The sequence below is a fragment of the Centrocercus urophasianus genome, unplaced genomic scaffold (assembly GCF_019232065.1).
Source record: "Centrocercus urophasianus isolate 14NV4802_14NV808 unplaced genomic scaffold, USGS_Curo_1.0 seq_11, whole genome shotgun sequence".
In the NCBI taxonomy this organism is placed as follows: Eukaryota; Metazoa; Chordata; class Aves; order Galliformes; family Phasianidae; genus Centrocercus; species Centrocercus urophasianus.
In genome coordinates this window covers 70,772,897-70,789,621 of record NW_024884253.1, presented here as the reverse complement: position 1 = coordinate 70,789,621, position 16,725 = coordinate 70,772,897, and the positions used below count along the sequence as shown (strand labels likewise).

The following is a 16,725-nucleotide window of genomic DNA, read 5'->3' as shown; positions in this document are numbered from 1 at the left end:
TTCATATTCATATTCATGTTCGTTGAGTTGGTGGATTGTTGTTTTTTTTTTTCATTTTATCGAGAAATAGGAGAAATATTTGTACAAAATTTGTTCTTGTGGTCTAGGACAATGCATCCAAGCCAGTTGTTGAGGCCAGCAATACTCATGAAGCAGTGCTTTAGTACTAGATTGTGAAAATTGCAGAGCAACTCAGATGAGCTCAGAATTTCAAGGGGCTGCTCTTTACATCCCTCTAATTGGGTGGACACATCAGTCTTTGTTAGAGCACCTCAGTGATCCATTTGTTGTTTAGTGAGGCATGTCCTGGAAGAGTCCACTGGCGTGCTTTCAAGGGTCACAGAGAAGACACTTCCATTGAAATTAAAAATTTAGTTGTCTTTAGCAGCTTTTTAATAAACATGATTTCCATCTGACCCACATTAGAAGCTTGCTTTGTTGAGATTTAGAAAGAAATGTTTGTCCTTGCAAAAGAGCACAGGGGACTGTTAGCATTCAGATCGGATTACTGTAGTGATTAGATATCATTAGCATCTGAGTTTCAGCTCAAAGTGAATATAATTTCTTCCTCATCTCAAGAAGTTCTCAAAGAGACACCTTTCTTCTTCTCAGAGGCAGCAACCTTCGTAGACACTAGAGTCCTCTGAGCCCCTTTAATGTAGGGGTTTTCAATCAAACCTGCATTAAGCGAGAAGCTGGGGTGCTCCTACACCTCACTGGGTTTAGCTCTCTCACCAAGGGGCTCGTGGCACTGCCATGGATCTCAAAGCTTTGCAAGCCCCCAGCTTTGCCCCAGAATGCTGCTTACAAACAAGTGCTTCTGTCCTCCTGTCAACCTGTTCTCCTGATGGCCTTTGCCATTCGTACCAAGGATGATACGCTGAGTCTTGTACTTGACATCTAAGTTACATCATATTTTTTACAAACTCAACTTCCTTGGTTGAATGCTAGTCTGCTTTACGGATGTAAAACTAGCAGAAAACGGGGGTTAGTGTCCTGATCCCTGTAACAGAGGAAATACTGTTTTGCTATAAATGGAGTTGATACTGCCTGCTGGTGCTGCGGGGTTGACACCAGGCCTGTTCACATTTGCATGATACCTTCAGTCCCTATAATGTTAGTTATTTGTAGAAGCATGCAAAAGTAAGGTAGGGGGATGTCCGTGGTTGCTTCCATCTCTAGTGCTTCTGTGTTGCAATTGTATCTATTCAACTACATACAGCCAAAGTTAAGAGGAACTGTTAGATTTTACAAGCATTTCTGAAGAGTCATACGCACAAAATATAAGCTTTATAATGAAATTCACATATTTAATACTGTTTTCTAAAATGTTATCTTAATTAAATTTAATTCAATTTAAAAGAATGGAACAAGGATACTTGATACTGCAGGCAATGCAACACTGAATTTAGTACTAAGATAGCTAGTTGCAAGGCAGAATTACGAAGCACAAAGCAGGCTATTGCATCGGTGCCCACATTAGAGGAAGTAACCGGGTAAAATACATGTGAAATTCTTCAAGGGGCTAATAAACATTCTCAGAAGGATAAAATTAGCTCGCACGGAGCTTCCACATGAATACAGCTGTGGTTCCACCAGGAGCTCTGGCACTTGTAAAACTACTAAACGTACTATATGCATATCCCCACTTTTATGGCTGCTGCATAAGCCAGCAGAAATATGTTGGTCCAGAGCTACAGATCTGATGGATTAGGACAGGTCCAACAGCTCTCCGTTTCAGGACAAAACTGGGCAAGAAATGCACTTGCAGTTAGTTTCTCAAAAATCCCATCAAGAATACTGTCTTACTATATTGCCTCGGAACATGGTTGGGGAATTTTAGCAAGTAGGAATTACCTGACAGATTACTGTATAAAAAGTTAATATAGTAGCTAGGCTTTCCTCGTAAAACACAGCTTTACACAAGAGCAGTGCACTTCCCTCACTGCCCTGACAAACAGTCTTGTGTTTGGCCAACAGAGCTGACTCGCCTCCGTCCAGCAAGTGCTACAGCTCTCCTGCAGCCAAATGGCTGACACAGCAGACATCACTCCAAAAATCTGCACAGACTGAAGCTCAGTTTTATGGCCATCATCGAAGTGAGCTAAGCGAGAAAACTACGCGCGTTCATAAATTATGCTGAGCAAGCTATCTTCAGGATACAACATTTCATAAACAGTGCTAAGTTCCCATTTACAATGTCAAAGATTTCCTGCCCCAGCACCAGTGCAGCAATTTGCTATGTGCAGCACAGTTCGATTGCTGCCTTGCTCCTCTAATTCTATCGAGGAGTGTAATCTGTAGTCTCAATGACCTGGTTTGTAGAGGGCATCAGAAACTACAGATGAAACAGAAAATAACCCTTTATCTTGTGAAGCAAGCTATAAATGGCTCCTTTGAAGGGAGCATAAATATGTATAAAGTATTAATTTTTTAGTCCCCTTGATTAAAACTGGTGGAAATCCCCCAACTCCCCCTAGTCAGCGTTAAATGAGCATTAAGAAAGACTTGAAAGTATGAACCCAAGTTGTCAGCCTGATGTGATGGTTTTATCATTACAACCTACTCACTACTTTTAATACATGAATCAAAAGACAACATTAAAGAAAGAATTTAGTGAGCCTCCCGTAGCTTTCCTGCACTGCCAGGATCGCAATATTCCTTCAGAGGTTTGGCTCCTGCCCAAGACCAGAAGTGTCAGATGCTCTCAGGCATTTTTCTTCCCACTGCTACCACACTGCTCACACCTGAGTTTTACACATTAGTTTCAACTCAAATGTAAACAAAAGAATTGCCATATAAACCATAAGGGTTAGTGCTTGCTTTGCCTGAATCAAAATAACTTCAAATAAATAAATAAAGCTTAAGGCTTGAGTTGGTCCTACTTTATGCAAAACATAAACTGACGTGTAAGATGTAGATGGTCACTGCAGACCAGAGTTAACTCACTCCTGAACTGCGCTGTCAGCTTGGACATACAGTGATCGTTGGGCAGATTGAGACCTCTGGCAATGCAGAAATCCACTCATTAGAATTTCAACCAAAAAGGCATTTGACTGGAAAATTTCACAATTGCTTTTAATTTGCAGAAGTTTATGCAATTTTTTAAGATACAACCAAGCCAAATCAAACAGCTTGCTGTTTCCAGCAGGACGGGCCGGCTGCCCACTCCCTTCCCTCGCAGCTGGCCTGGCTCTTAGCTGAGCCCTGGCTGAGGTGATCCCACTCAACCAGCTGGAAGCAAAGGAGCCCAGCCAGAAACAGCAAACAGCAAGTGAAGGAGCACGCAGCACGACACCCAAAGGAGCCGCTGGAAGCATCCAACAGCAGAGATGGAATTAGATCTCGTTTGAGTAAAAAATCTCGCAGCTTGAAACATAAATTTCAGATTTCCACCCTAAGAATTTTGTCCTGGTATAAAGTAGTGGGACCAGCTCCTTGGTTAAGATGAGTGCCAGGCACTCAATTGGCACTTGGGGACTTGAACATCTTTCTGAAATTCCTACAAATCAAACACTGCAAAATAACAGAAGGCCTGCAAGTTTAATTTATGAATTCAAACAAAGACAGTGGTTTAGCACTACAGCTACATAATAAAAAGCACTCCCCCAGAAGATCAGCATTTGAGGTATTTTTTTATGAGCTTTTGCAGTTGGACAGGCAGAAAATAGCCACGGGTGTAAGCCCTCTGCTTATAGAGAACTGCTTCATCTATAAGAGTGGATATTTCAGCTCTTTATCTGGTTCAGGCTGAACCTCAGCATTCAACACCTCAGACCACAGATATTTTTCAGCCAATCAGTAGTTTATAGAGCATGGAGCAGTCAGTTTCATCAGCAGAGGCTCAGACTGACCCAACCAAGACTGGACAACAGTCTGCTGAATATGCTACTCACTGGCTGCATGAAGACAAATCTAAACAACTGGCTGGAATCAGTAACAAAAATTTGAACCTTGGCTGTCTACATGGGTTACATATATGTTAAATGATTAACTAGCCCAAAATGGGTAAGTCTGACCTTTATATCAGCTAGGTATATATGATTATTCCTACAGAAGCTGAGCTGTAAGAATTCAACCATTTTCCAGCAGAAAACATTTCACAGGAAGATTCCCAGCCAGTTCCATTATCCTGTTCAAATCTGAGATTTTTTAATTAAAATTTCTTTAAAAAAAAAAAAAAAAAAAAGCAATATATGCCTTTCTTTAATTCACATTCATTTGTCCACAGGCTTTCAATGCTACTGCAAACTTTAGGTCATAAACCTCAAACCTCTATGAACTGAGGGTAGTTACATTACAGTAGAAAATTCTACTGTAGCAGATAGCAGTCTCAAAAGAAAACTCCAGTCCTGGAATACAAACGTGAGTGTTGATTTTAAAGTTCATGTTTATTTTCACTGGCCTCTCCTAAGTAGAAGAGGCTTTTGTAGAAGTGCACTAATTAAGCCAGCCATATCTGGTTTATACACGTCAGATATTTCTCTATTAACAAACCAGTCCAGCTCTGGAGTTTAAACGCTGGCATACACATAACGCTTGAAGATAAAAAAACTATTTGCTAGAGCATATTCCCTAAAGTAGGTTCCAATATGATCATTTTTAGTGCTTCATCTTGCTTACCAACTGCTTGTACTGAAGAGCAGTCATACACACACCAGAGTCATCTGAACTACAGCAAATTCCAATGCAGGATGCTGCCTCCAACCCACCTTGAGCAGCAGAATCCCATGACCATCCTAGCCCACTGTTCTCATCCAGCAGCTTCTGCACAGAGCTCTGCTGCAGAGAAGCAAGAGAGTGCCTCCCACTACACATCAGAATGTGCTCCTGTACCTACCCTGTAACAAACCCTGACATAGCAGGATGGCCTGGTACATCTAGTCCACTCTCCCTTTCCTCATACTGCCTTTACTAGGCTGGTTTCTCACGTAGAGAAAAAAAATTGTCTGCTCAGCCCTTTGTGCCAATTTATATGAGCTTATTAATATTAGTGAGACCTAGTGCCAGGGATTTTGTCTCTGACTAAAAGAATCTTAACCTAAGGCATTTTTGTTTGGTTTTTTTTTTTTTTTTTTTTTTTCCTTTTCTGAGCTATCTACCCAACATGAAAATTGTACTTCTGCAGATTAAAAAGATAATTCTTCTTCCTCTTTAGGCAGTACGAAACTTGCCTTCAACATCAATACTATTCTTAAAGAAACTCAGGAAGAAAGGCAAACAGATGACAAAATGCTTTGATTTAATGTTTTGGTAAATGCTTGTGTATTATGATTGCAAACATGAGCATCTCACGAAAGCATCATACCCAACCAGTGCTAGCCACTCAAACCATCCCAATTAACCTGCAATTCCAGCAGCTCACAGCTCCAATTTTATTAGCAGAACTCAATCACAATCAAAGGATGGGCTCCATAACCAAGAAGGAAAGAACAAGAAGTGGAATCAAGTCCACAGCTCCAGCTCTGCTCCCAGACTTGCCTCTCTCCATGAGACATTCATCTCGGAGATGCCAGCACACTGTTGTGCGTGGCTCGAAATCCATACCGAGCTGAGCAATCTAGCAATTAGCAGCCGAACAAAGGTGAGCATTTCCTCATCTCTAGTAACACCAAGATATGGGCAACAAGCCAAGAGTCTGATTCACCAAGCAGAAGCATACACACAACTCCTGCAATCGCTTCTGAAGAGCACACCACTATTTTCAGTAAGCGCATAGGGAAACTAAACAAATCTCAGGTTGCCCTCAGGTACAAAAGGCAGACTCATTTCAAACTCAGTCCCAAATAGCTGCAGAACGGACGGCCCCTGTATCGATCCAGAAACTTCAAGTGCAGCTGCCCACCTGCACACAAAACAGAATGCAGAGGTGTTTGTTCAGCTAAATGTTACTTCTATTCAAAACCATTTATGAATACACATCAAAGATTTCTTTAGAAATGAGCCTAATTTATATCAGGCTTAACCTTCAATGCTATTGTTATTATGCCTTTAAGTTTGAGCAGCCATGTGGTGAAAGTGTGTGTATAACCTCTGTTATGCAGCTAGATCCTCCACTCATCTGTGGAACAACCCCACAAACCTTTCTGCAGCCTATAGATTAAGTAACAAAGGATGTCCTAGTGTCATACCAGTCAGCACTGCAGTCATTCTCAGCTGCAGTTACAACATTTCATTCTGGGCTTACACAGCAGAAGTATCAAGTGTACCCACATGACTACATATCATTGTCTTGACACAAAATTTAGGAACTAAAAAGCTTTGGTAATTTCTGTAAGCTTTACTTCCATTCTTTTACACCAGCCCCAGTCTGAAGGGTGGCACCAAATGTAAGCACATTTCAGGCATTCTGTCAGAAATACTCAACAGAGATCTGTCTAACAGCCTGTGCTGTCCAAAATCAATAAATTAAATCTCTTTGTATCTGCTTTAGAAAAGCTTTATTTGTGCATTTCATATTAGCAGTTTATCTTTTGATCTCTACGATTCTATGATTTTAAGAGAGCTCAGACCCACTGCTAATAAATTGGTACATTTGGGAATGACTTTCTTTCAATGGAACTTATTTCCCTGCACTCCAGCACAAGCTCACTCCCAAGGTCCCTGGTGTGCCTCATCCCACAAACTATAGGGCTGGCAGGGACCTCAAAAGCAGTGTGAACGATCCTCCTTCTTCCCCCAAGGCACAGTGACTTACACTGAAGTGGTGTCTCGCTGGTGATACTCACCTGGTCTTAAAATAATTATCCTCTTCTTTACACTGCTCAAAACCAACTTGTTCATTTTCCCTTCCACAGATTCCATTGATCATTCGCATTGTTTATGCGGGCACCCATTTGAATGGTGTCTCTCTTCTATGTTGCCTATGACCCATGCACGTAATATCCAGATGTCCAATGTGTAGTACATGAAAAGAAATTCTTAACTGTCCATTTTAGGATAGTGACAAATCAATTTATTCTTACTTCGGTAGCAAACATTTAGCACAACATGAAGTATTCCTGCCCATCATTGGTCAACAAAATCTTCTTCATTGTTATTCTGACCATGTGGCTACCTGTCTTTCTCAGAAATGCTTCCACCGAAAATTATCTTTTACAGTGATTTATAAATTCCACATTATTCTTATCATTTTAATCTAGGTTACTGACCATCTTCCATCTGTTACAGAGCAAAGGACAAATATTTTCCACACACAGCCTGAAGTCATGTTTATCTGCTTGAACATTGGTAGTCCCATTTCTTACGTACAGCACAATCACCTCCCAGTCCTCTGTGGTAGAACAGAGAGATTCCTTCTTGTCTTCATGACAGATTTGAAGGTGACTGGAAGTTTCAAGGTTTTCTGTTAAGGTAAACTTATTCCTCCATATTAATTAAGATGAGCTCCCTCTATTTTCATTTCAGATGAAGGGCGACAGGGAGGTATTCCCAGCTGTGAAAACAGTCTCTTAGGAACTGTGGGCAGATTTAACCATGAACAGCTAAATGTTCAGAGACGCAAAGTTATATTTAACTGTCTCCCTAGCTAATTAGATTGAGGAAGCAGAATCATATCACTAGATTAATTAAGATGAGATAGGGCATTTGTAATAATTAAGTTAGGTATTTGGTCTCCTTTCCAGTGTAGGGAGGCAATGATCATTGTAAGTGCAGCAGCTGATGGCTGGTACTTCAGATCACGTGTGCCCCAAAGCCACCAAGCACAGAAAACTTCAATGGACAGTCTCATTTCATGTGTTTGCTTTATGAAGGCAACGCAGTTGGCCAAAGGTCTTTCTTCCCTGGGAGAATCCCTAAGACTACTCTCAGGAGAGGTTTCTGGACAAGCAGGGTGAGACAGGCAACAGGTGCTGCAGTTTAGGAGCAGAACCACCATAATGCCATGAGGGGCCTAATGTGGGACTGCAGCCAGGCCCTAGAGGCATTGGAAAGGCACATTAGGACCAGGAAGCCCTGCAGAAATTCGCTATGACTCAAAAAAACAAAAACCAACAACCAAATCAACCCAAAAAACAGTGTACTTGAAATTAAAGCAATACTTTAGAAAAAAGGTATATATATTTGCCATCATTAATTCATTTGGCCTGAATGTGGTACTCATCTTGATGGCATTCATAATGAATTTGCATGGCAATTGTGCTGTTGTCTCTATAATTTATAAATGTGACACATTATCTAGGCACAACAAAAATTTCCAGCAATAAGAAGTGGATCCAAAGAAAGGTATCTCTATGGGAGAAACTCAGGACAGCTACTGGCCTTTGTGCAGTATGTTGCCCAGCAAAGCCACAACTTGACAGATGAGCTATGTCTATTATAAAAGCAAATATTTCCCCTGAATATGTGTTTTGGAAGATTTTGCAACTCACTGATGTAGTTTAATTGTGATCTTGCAGCGATTTTTTTGTCCTACAGGAATCAAACAAGTCTAGTTTCTCTGGAAAACAAGACTGGCAAGGCAAGCTAACAGATTTTTTTTAATTTAGTCTTGAGCCCATTTTGCTTAAAAATGAAGTATCAAGTAAAAAGGAAAAAAAAATCTAATTCCCTTCCAGTCAGCAGAAGAAACCACATGAATATGTTTTTCAAGTGATAAAAAGTTAAAAGGATTGAATGCTTTGGGTTGGAAGAGCACCAAGACGTCTATATTCCATAAAATTTGCATAAAATGCTGTTTAAGATCAAGTTCTCATGTTGATACGATCTCATTCTAGTGGAAATCTAGATTTAGAAGCCATGTCCATGCAAAAAGTTGGGGTTCTGGTAACATTATGAGTTTAAGAGTTTAAAATTAAAGTTTGGCGATAAGTCATTCTGTTCACATATTCCTGTCTATAACAGGGAATGAGATTACACTTAATCTTATGTCATAGATCTTACTGCATTCTGTACACCTGCTAATGAACGTTTCATGTTAGTATGTGATTAACAAGATGTTCTGTGAAACACTTTGTGTTAGTTCACAGCTGAAAATACAGACTTCTAGAGAAGACAGTCAAAGGAAACACCAACATAACCAGTGCGATGATTAACTGAAAAGAAAAAAAAATGTTACCTGCCCCAAGAATACAAGGAAGAACAAAGTTTGCTAAAAAAAATATATATGAATGAGATTTACTAGCTTGAAGACACTTGATTATTTTTTTTTACCACAACACATTTAGAAAGATGTGGTATGTATGGAGGTACATAAGGGATAATGCAGTGTTTCTATAAGGAAATATGTGGAGTGGTTTCTTTAACCAGAAGCAAGTGTGCAAAAGGGCTTCATATTTGAAGTAGAAAGGAAATAAAAGCTACTGAGATAAATATTTCTGTTCTCAGACTGTAAATTTGCTGCCATTGTTTCAAAGCAAACTCCTGTATACACTTTTTTCTTAACTACAAATCAGATAGTACAGGACTGGTGAGATGTTTCATTCCTTCCTCTTCCCCTCTTAGCTCTGCACTTTAAATTGTGAGGGGCTCACATAGTCAATGGCTGTGAGAGGGCATATGCAGACAGTTCACCTCCCTCAACACTACCCTCCATGTACCAACTCCATAGCAGAATGGAGGTGGCAAGAATATAATGTCACAATGTTTAGCCTGTTTTGAACAAGGGGGATCCATTATATTTGTCATTTGTTGACTAGATACGTTTGCTTTCCTTCATAACGCCTTGGTAACAGCATTGTTTCAAGAGATGTTTACAAGAACAAATACCTGTAGGTGATTTGCAATGTAGTTTGAACCCTTAGTAACAGGAGCTACCTCAGAACTGAAGACACTGTCAAGACATTATGTCTTTGTGGGTTGCCAATACACTGCACTGTTTGGCCAGGAATGAGAGATCTTGAGGAGTGCCACACTTTTGTTGCTGTAGCTGTCAGTAGTTTAGCCATGAATCCACACTTAGCTGCCTCGTCCAGAGAAAACGATGAGAGTTGAACTTCCAGCAACTTATTAATTATTCTTGTGCTTACTGAAAAAATACTATTATGTTCATTTTCTTGAGCATTGTTGTAGATTTTAATACTACACACACCAGAAGAGTATCTGCAGGTGAGCTATTGTATTTAAATGCATTATCATTTACAAAGCCAATGTCATCAGTTCAAGGCAGCTGGAGGTAAAGCTTGGGCCACTATGCAGAAAGCTGAATGCTCTTCTAAATATCACTTAGGGAGGTGGGCAAAGAGGATAACACTAAAATGATTATTTTAGCAATTATAATACTGATCGAATATCAAGTGGCTTTGAAAGGGTACATCTGCACTGTAGAATGGTTTTCCTCAAGAAGAATATCCCTGAGGGCAGAAAAGAGAAAGGTCCAGTACAGGAACAGAAAACAAGTAAGTCTTTCTTACCAAAATCTGCATCCATGAATGGCATCAGATTCAACAGAAAACACTGTCTGCCAAGGAAACTCCTTCACATGCTCCTTGACCTCTTATGTCCTACAGACACCAGGATACTCTTGGCTACAAATGTTGAAGTTATGCAGAGTACATAACAGCTGCATCAGATGAGGGAAAAGTCACCACATTTGCTTCTGCCCACTAGTTTGTGCACATAGTAGAGGCTCACAGATTATCACAAGCATTCAGATACACTGTGGAGGCCACACTGACTACATGTGCTCCTAGTGAAAGCTCCAAGTGAAACAAAGCTATGAACCTCACTGTGTTCTACTCCCACTCAAGCAAAGGAATGGAAGAAGCTGGGAAGTCTGGACAGATTTTCATTTTTAGTCTTTAGGAACCTGTTGCCTCCCTGCCCTCATAGGGCTCTTAGATCTGGAAAGGAAAGAAAAAGTCAGCGAGCAGCTCGCTTGCACACCCCACAGTGAGACCAGCTTCTCCCAGTGGGCCACACACTCAGTGGTGCACAGCATGCACACCAGGCTAAATGGTGCTGCTGGAAAACCAGCTCCACTCTCTTGGCCTATCTGCTGGAGAAACATGTTGTTTAGAGCAGCTAGCACATCTTCCCTACTTCTCTTTGTTGTGAAAGCAAGATACACAGAAAAGCTGCTTTCACCATCCCAGAGCTCACTGAATTTGTTTCCTCCCACCAGCTCAGTGCAACCAGTATCAGCAGTCTGTCATGCACTTACCAGTGCTGGCTGAAATACAAGCAACAGGAAACTGCATACATACTGCTGGGGAATGCCACCATCACCTGAGCACCACGTCTAGCAGTGACAGGTTTCATCCTCCCCATTTGCAGACTCCTAGTTTTGCACCACCTTCAGAATGCTTTTTCACTGGTTTTGGTTTTCTCCCAGGATGACATGCTCAACTGATCTGAGTAATTGTGATTACAGAAAGCTGATATAGCATTTCTCAGACTCCAGCCTATCTTCGATAAACAGCTGTACCAAAGTGTTTGTCATGACTTTACTCTCCCGCATGTTCTTTTGCAACTGTGGGTTTTCTTCAGTTTCCACATGATGATTTACTCTTGTTTCGTGTGTGCTTCTCTAAGGTAGTGAGATAGTGAGACACGTATCATTTCTATTATTGTTGATGCTTTCTTTGTTTTGTCTAACACAGCTTCATTTCTTCTCTACAGTTCGGCAACCATCTTAAATGTCTGGCAGATGCATTTGTACAGCATTCTGCTGTGTGACCATCAGCTTTATCCTAAAACAGTTAATAAAGGCAAGCTGTAATTTTGAGTGTAAGCAGCCAATCTCATAAGGAAAACAGTAAGAGCAGAAAATAATCCAACAAAATGGGCCTTAGCCTTTGCATCCCATTGAGCATTTAAGGACTGTTGAAACAGAAGATGGCCAGCAGCTCTCTGATTTTAATACTTGAACAGGAGCAGCTTCCATTTGTCATAAAAAGTCACGGGGGCAGACACTTCTGCCATTAAAAGTAATCCTATGGGAAGCTTTGCCACTGCAGACATTTGGTTTTTGCCTAGAGTACAATGTTACACTTCAATGTTGTGTTCATAACCTCTTGATGGCATTGTGTAGGTACCACAACCAGCACTATGACCACATGAGCAAGTCTCCATCAGCATACCTCTGCAAGCAGCAAAAGGTAGCAGGTTAAGGCCCAGTCTTATTGCGCATTCAGCAAGTCATTCATCAGAGCAAAGCTCTACCACCAGCCCAACAATTTACATTAAGTCCCAAATGGATGCTGCTCTGAAGAGCAGTTAGGGAATTGGTCATAAAATTGTATCTTCTGAAAATACTTTCAAATTCCTGCAGGGTAAAAAATAAAATAAAATAAAGTAAATCCCTGTGGCGCTATTACCAGGCTAAACCCTAAACTATGCAACACGTGACCCCAAAGCATGTGTCTTTCCCAGCACTACCGCATTGAGCTTGGCAGCCAACACCCTGCAGAGCCGGGTCAGCGATGCAGGCTGCTTCAGTTCTGCTCTGCAGAACACAACGCCAGACACATCAAAAGAGATCTGCCTCCGATTTATATCCTAAGACAGAAGGGTTTTATTAATAAAACTGTTTCCTCAGACTTAAATTCCTTTAACCGTAGTTAAGAGGGAGTTACTACACATCTTGCCCCCAGGCGAAACATGACCATTCCACACATGTTAAAAATCAGTATCTCTTTACGTTTATTGGTGTGTTGAAAAAAAGTCAAAGGATTTCTTTTTCAGACTGTGGCAAGTTGGGAATCTTTTATGTCTGAGGAACCATCTCTCTCAACTGGTTTCTATTTTGAACTTATGAATTTTCATATCGCATAGCCAACGGTTACATTTTTATAATAACCACATCTCTCCATCTTGAAGTAAAAGGCTTAGCTGGCATCGCACTTTAAGGACAGCTGTGGGATACGAGATGCTGCAGAGAAGACTTTGAAGCTCTCTCCATTCTGCATGAGGTGTTTCTCCCCCTCCTTCCCCCTGCACTTCTGTTAATCTTGAAAGCATTTCCTACTAATGCATGAAACCTCTATAATGCTGCATATGGTTTCTATTTTCAAGTCTCTAATGATTTCAGGAATTTCTTTGATTTCTCTAGTTGTTACCTCATTCCTGCCATTCCTGATTGACACAGAAGAGACACCCCCCAGCCCCTCCTAAGCTTTATTTCTTTACTTATGAAGCTGTCTTGATGGATGTAGAAGTTCAAAACGGCTTTTGTAGGAAGGAAGGTGGGGCCTCAAACATGGCTCAATAGATCTGTGTTCCATTTGAATAGTATCCATCTTTCTTACTTGGAGAACTGAGGTGTTAACCATCAAATCTGCAGTGTGCCTAAGGACGCTACACTCAAACCTACAGACCTATGTCAGCACCGAGGGTGTCATAAAAATCTGTATGCACAAATAGAACATTCCCAGAAAGAAACACTTCACAATTCTTGCTTTCATCAAGTTTCCAAATCATTAGCAGCCAAATGGTGGCCAGACCCCGGCAAATGCAGCCACACAGAGTTCTCCTGCGATGCCATGGCAATGCCTTGTTCTGCCCTGCAGCTCCTGCGCTGTGCCAGCTCCGTGTGCCCTGCCACGTGCGGATGCCAGCACAAGGCAAGGATTGAGCCTCGTTCAGCCTCAAGCTGCCCTTCTGCGGTTCGTGGTTCACTGCATTGGGCAAAGCTCTCGCTGGAACACAGCACACATACAAAAGGGTTCGCTCGGAAAATTCAGTTTATTGCAGAGACTTCATGTTGAAGGATCAAAACAGACAAATGCTTAAGGACAGTTCTGGTGGCAGCTTTGAAATTATGGAGAGATTCTGTAATCTCACAGAGGGATGTGCTCCAAAGGTATGTCTGCTCACAGACAAACCTATCTCCTCCTACCATGTTCCTATAGCAGCGGCTATTGCACTTCAATTGGAAAGAAGGATGGAAAGAGAAGAGGGGAAAAAAAGCCAACACCAAATCATTGCTTCATGTACCAACAGCACCAGTAGATGAACCAGTTCTAATGCTGATTCCATTTAACTGGATGTGATACTTTCAGAGATTCCTATCAGCAGAAGAAAGGACTGTGTGATTGCTTCTTGGCAGCGGCGTGTAACAAATCCCCCAAATTACACAATCGGCTGTCTCATACATGGGGCACACAGGAACAGGCAGAGCCACCATGAATTTCCCATTTCTTTAGGTTCATTCCATCCAGAAAATATCAGTGCTCTGCATCAGTGAAACCCGAACAGCCCCGCTAAAGAAAATGTTCACGGCATACAGTCCCACCGGCATAGAGATGACAAAGCAATGCTGCTCACTCGCGTGGCACTCCCTGAGACAATGAGCAGGAACAACAGTGCAGAGCCCTTTGGTCATCCCCCCCCCCTCCCCCCTTTTCCTCTCCCGCCCACCCCAGTAAAAGCTCGGGGCAGTTCCCTGATGCCTGACACCCCTGGACACAAAGGGGCTGCATGGGCAGCATCTCCTGGGGACTGCTGCACAGCAGCAGTAGTTGCCGCATCGCTCCGACATGGCATTCCTAACCCCAAACCCATGTCTGGACCTTGGGTGGCACACAGAAGGCAGAGAGGTGGCACTGGGGTGGGTGAAGGCTCCAGGAGTGATCTCAGCTGGGAATACAGAGAAATCGTAACCTGAGGCCTTGGGGTGGGTGCTTTCCAGCTAATCACAGAACCATGGGAGTTGGAAGGGACCTCCAGAGATCATAGAATCCAACAGCCTTCTAAAGCAGGTTCCCTAGGGCAGATAACCCAGATGGCCACCTGGAAGGCTAAGGGCTGGGCTGGGAGCCAGAAACTCATTGCTCTGCATTTCAGGCATTAGTAGAACCTGACTAGTGTTCATAGGGGAAGCAGTCAAATCCATGGCACCCTCATGAGGAGCCCACTTGCACCATTCTTTTGTCATCTCAGCGCTTGATGAGAACATCACTTCTCTCATCGGAAACAGACGAGACATTCGCTGACAAAATCACCCCATTACAGCAGGCTGCAGAATGCCCACCACACACAGAAACACGCGACCCAATCTGGGGCAGGGGCACCCAATGGGGCGGAGGAAGGATGAGCAGCAGCGCCGATAGTGAGACGCAACCATTCTAACAAAAGAGATTCCAAGATGTCGCACTGAGAAAATCCTCCTGCGGAGAGCTCCCCCCCCCCTGCCCCCCACCAACCCCCCTTTCCCGGCAGCGGGGGATGCTCGGGGGCTGCGGGCACACGGGTGGCTCCCCCTGGCGCGGCCGCATCGCTACTCGGGGCGGAACCGCAGCGCGGAAAACACCGCCGAAAGGACGACGGCGCTCCCTCGGTCCAGAAAGGGGGACCTTCCCCATTTTCCGTCGGTGCCGAAGGATTATTTTGCGGGTCGATGGAGGAGGGAAGGGGCCTTTGGAAATAGCGGGCAGTGCCGCGCGAGATGCGTACCGCGGATAGGGAGCGGGCTGGGGGACGCGGGGGAGCTCCGCCATCTCTCCACAGCCCCGTGCGGGGCCGGAGCGCGGCGAGGAACCGGGGGGTCCCTCGAGGTCCGTCGAGGAGGGGCGGGGGGTGATGGGGGGCGGCTTTGTTCCATCCCGGGCCCGATCCCCGACGGGGCGGGCCCCGCGCCCCCGCCCCGCGCATGCGCCGGGCAGAGACAAAGGAGCGGGCGCTGGCGGCCCCCCCCGCAGCGCGGCAGTGGGTCGGGGATGTGGCGCGAGTCCGGCGGCGGGGCGAGGACACGCGTATTCGTGGGGAGAGACGGAGGAGAGAAAGCAGAGGGGTGCTGGGGGTGTGCGGCTTCCTGGGAGAGGTGGGGAGGAAAAGTGGGGGAAGAGGGATGAAAAACGATGAAGAGGAATCTCCCCGGGAGAAGAAGGCGCTCGATGAATATTCATGGTACGCCAGGATGGGAGCCGGGCGCTGGCACAGCACAGCCTCCCCGTACCCCGATACACCCACCCACCCACTACCGCGTCCCGCGCCCGGTGCCGGGAGGTCCTGCCTGGCAGGGAACCATCGCGCTGCCGTCCCCCACAAGGAACGCCCCCGCCCCGCGCCCAGTTCCCACCGTGAGCCTGAGACTGCGGGTCTCCGCTCATTGTTAAGAAATCGGTCGCAAAACCCTCTCGTTCCCACCACACCCATAGCTTCCTGCCCCCCGCCCCCCACCCCGAGAAAAAGCCATCGGGCATTTAAAACCCCACGGCGTCGCCCTCGGTCCGCTTTGTGCCTCGAAACCGCTCCCGGGCGCCGTCCATCTCTCGAGGAACCGCTCTCCCCACTCTCCTCGCATCCCCGCACCGGGCAGGAGGTATAAAGCACGGCGGGCTCGAAGCCTCCCGCTCCGCTGCCCATTGCCACGCGCGGGTCGCGCCGCTCCTTACCCCGCGTGCTGCCGCTGCCGCTCTCTGTGCCTGTGCCGCGCTGCCGCCCGCCCCGCGCAGCCCGGAGCCGCTGTGCGCTGCGGCTGCCGCTCGCTCGCCGGGCGCGGAGTGCCTCGCGCTGCTGCTGGAGCACTGCCGCCGCTACCGCGGCTGCTGCCTCTGCATTTCTCGCTCTCGCTCTCTCTCTCCCCCCTCCCTCTCTCTCCTCCCTCCCCCCTTCCCTGTGACAGTCTGTGGGCAGTTCAAAAGCCACACGCACTTATTTATTTATTTCCCGGCCCGGCGGGCGGGGTAGGGGAGAGAGGGGTGCGCTGCGCGGCGCTCGCGCGTAGGGGGCGCACGGGGCCGGGATGCGAAGCAGCGGGGGGGGCCGCACGAGCATCTTGCAGCCTTATATATCCCACCTTCCCCCGAAAATAAAGCGATATCGGGGAGGACGGTGCCGTCGAGG

At 44.8% G+C, this 16,725-nt stretch overlaps 1 protein-coding gene across 1 annotated transcript in view; it reads right to left on the bottom strand.

Annotated features, from left to right (window-relative positions):
• BASP1 (brain abundant membrane attached signal protein 1) overlaps positions 1 to 16,322 on the bottom strand; it is a 47,518-nt gene extending 31,196 nt beyond the window's left edge. Inside the window, exon 1 of the mRNA XM_042838321.1 lies at positions 16,275 to 16,322. The gene's annotated coding sequence lies outside the window, so the exon portion shown is untranslated. The remainder of the gene's footprint in view (positions 1 to 16,274) is intronic.
• Positions 16,323 to 16,725: the final 403 nt, after the last annotated feature.